Source organism: Octopus bimaculoides, chromosome 18 (genome assembly GCF_001194135.2).
Source record: "Octopus bimaculoides isolate UCB-OBI-ISO-001 chromosome 18, ASM119413v2, whole genome shotgun sequence".
NCBI lineage: Eukaryota > Metazoa > Mollusca > Cephalopoda > Octopoda > Octopodidae > Octopus > Octopus bimaculoides.
Genome location: NC_068998.1, coordinates 49880032 through 49882833, shown reverse-complemented (window position 1 = coordinate 49882833; position 2802 = coordinate 49880032).

Sequence of the window (2802 nt, the reverse complement as noted above, 5' to 3'; positions counted from 1 at the left end):
ATTCATATATAAATGTGTACGTGTATGTGTGTGTGTGTGTGTGTGTGTGTGTGTGTGTAGGTGTTTGAGTTTAATACAAAATTACAGTTTATTTTACAAAACTATTCCCTCATCCAGTCCAAATCAATACAGAAATAGTGATATTCACCAGCCACAGGTATATATTTATATTCTTTTTCAAGAGAAATGAAGATAAGGAACAATTCTTTACAAAAAGGGAGATATTTCGATGGGTAATAATGTTCAAGGGAAAGTGGCTGGTGAAGGAGCTCAATGAAACAGATATGCATATAATTTCTTGTACGTTATGAGGACATTATTACACAGACTAAGCTAATTGTTCCAGATGGGTTTATAGGTAAGTTAATGTGACTTTCACATTTCAGCTATTCAGTTTAGGGGAAAATTTCGTTATGAAGTCTTGTTACATATAATTTTCTAAAGAATGTGTCATTCCTTGGGCATTTATAGAAGGGAAAGATCTTAAATTTTCCTTCACATGTTTCTAAGTGCTTACTCAGTAGAATCTGTCGCAGTTCCTCCAGTCGGACGGTGTCGGTGAATTCTGGTTCTTTGGCATAAAGTATTTCCAGTTTCACCGATGTAATTCTCCTTGCATGTGGGACAGGTTATGCAGTATATTACGCTCTGCGTCTCGCAATTCATGTCTGCATTTACTTTTAATGAGTGTCCACTCAAAAATTTTATTGTTTCGCTCTATATATTTATAGACGGGGTTACTGCAGATCCCACATCTACCATCTCCACACTCTTTTACAAAGAATTCGATTTCGTTCTCTGATGATAATTTTGCTCTTGTCAGTTGTTTTTACAGGTTTTTACAGGTTTTACAGGGTTTTTTTAATGTAATATTTGTTTAATAGGTTTCCCATTTTGGAGCTTTGTAGGACTATTGGTAAGTTTGAATGTATAATTCGAAACATATTGGTAACTCCAGGGTTGTGTGTGTTTATGAAAGGAATGATGTTTTCTTTGTTTTCTTTTTGGAGTTCTGAGTTGTGTGATGTCCAATTTCATTGCCCTTGTGATTGCGTTTTTTATTAATTTGAGTGAGTATATCTGTTCTAGTAGGAAGTTTTTAAGCTCATTTAGTCTTATTTGGCATGTTTGTAAGTCGGCCACTATGCTGCACATGCGTCTTGCCATACTATATGGAATATTTGTTTTTATGCGGGATGGGTGGCAGGAGTAGAAATTTAAATATTGTTATGTGTTGGTTGTTTTGTGGTAGATATCTGCTGTGACGATGGAGTTGTGTGTCTTCATGTTGAAATCTATAAGGGAAGTTCGTTGTAGCTGGTTTCTGTCGTAAAGTTGATAGAAAGGTGCAGTGTGTTGAGGATGATGTGGAATGTTCGTAGATCTTCTGATCTGTCCCAAAAGATGAGACAGTCACCGAGGTAGCGTTTCCACTTTTTTCTGATGTCTTCACTCAAGTCGAGTTTGAAGATTTTCCCTATTTCATCGTATAGTTTGAGATTGACCGGATGGGCGGGTGGTCAACGTCCCCTGTATGTTTGTATGTATCAACGAAAGTGTGTGTGTGTGTGTGTGTGTATGTGTGTGTGTGTGTGTGTGTATGTGTGTCTGTGTGTGTGTGTATGTGTGTGTGTATGTGTGTGTATTTATGTGGATAAAACATCTTTTACGGACGTTTGGATGTACAAAACACTGAAGGATCAGCACCCGATAGAAATATATTCAGCAACGCGACTGTCCAATCAAGTTGTAATGTCTGTTTATGCACCATCAAAAACTGATAACTATTATCACTGAATGCAAGTTTAATTTTGTCTTTTCTGATATGTAGAAGAACAGATACAAACCAACCCGCTGTAAAGATATCGAAAAGAACAGATCTAAACCAAAACTGTTCAATAATATTTTAAATTTCAGGAGTTTGTCTGTGTTTTCATTCCAAAGGATGAAACAGTCGTCTAGGAATCTTTTCCAATATTCTTTTATGTATTGGGAAAGAAGGTTTCCAAAGCTATGTCATTAAGTACAGATAACCCATTTTTAGGCTCGCAATGACCGGGCTTGACCTAGTGGCCATGACAATTCAGGACTTTTGTCGATAGAACGCGTTTTCAAACGTCAAACATGAAGCGCTGATCATTTCTGGTATCTCTTCCGGATATTGGTCCAGCCAGAAGGGAATTGCATCTAGCCCATAATTGTCAGATATACTTGTATGAAAATTAATCACATCAAATGAAACCATCATTGTTTCTTGCTTGCCAATTTTTGGGATGTGATTTAACATGTTCAAGTCAGCTCTGACATAGCTATATCAGCAACTGCTACCATAATTTGGAATATTTCCAGTTTATCAATGTGCCATTGGAACACCGACACAAGTTAGATTAAATAAGGAAACCTTCTTCATTGGAAAATATAACCCAAACCTTAACCATTTCTAGAAATTGTAAATAAGGAAACTTACCTCATTGAAAGAAAAATATAAAGAAAAACTTAACTACTTATAACATTTCTGTCTAAACCAAATCATGTTAAATCCATATTAGCTAGACATTCCCAACATTTTTTTATTATCTCCCTCATACGGAAAAAAAATTCCTGATTACATTCCCTTGTTTGGAATTCTCATACTTCACTTCACAGCGAAGAAATGATAGAATGTTGGTAAAGAAATTTGAGAAATTTGAAAAGAAATGTATACAAAATTTTATAACATTTTCCTAACATAACGATTTAAATATATTCTTTAACCATATAGCACGAGTTTTCTTTACTTTCCCCTCCCTCTCTCTCTCTCTC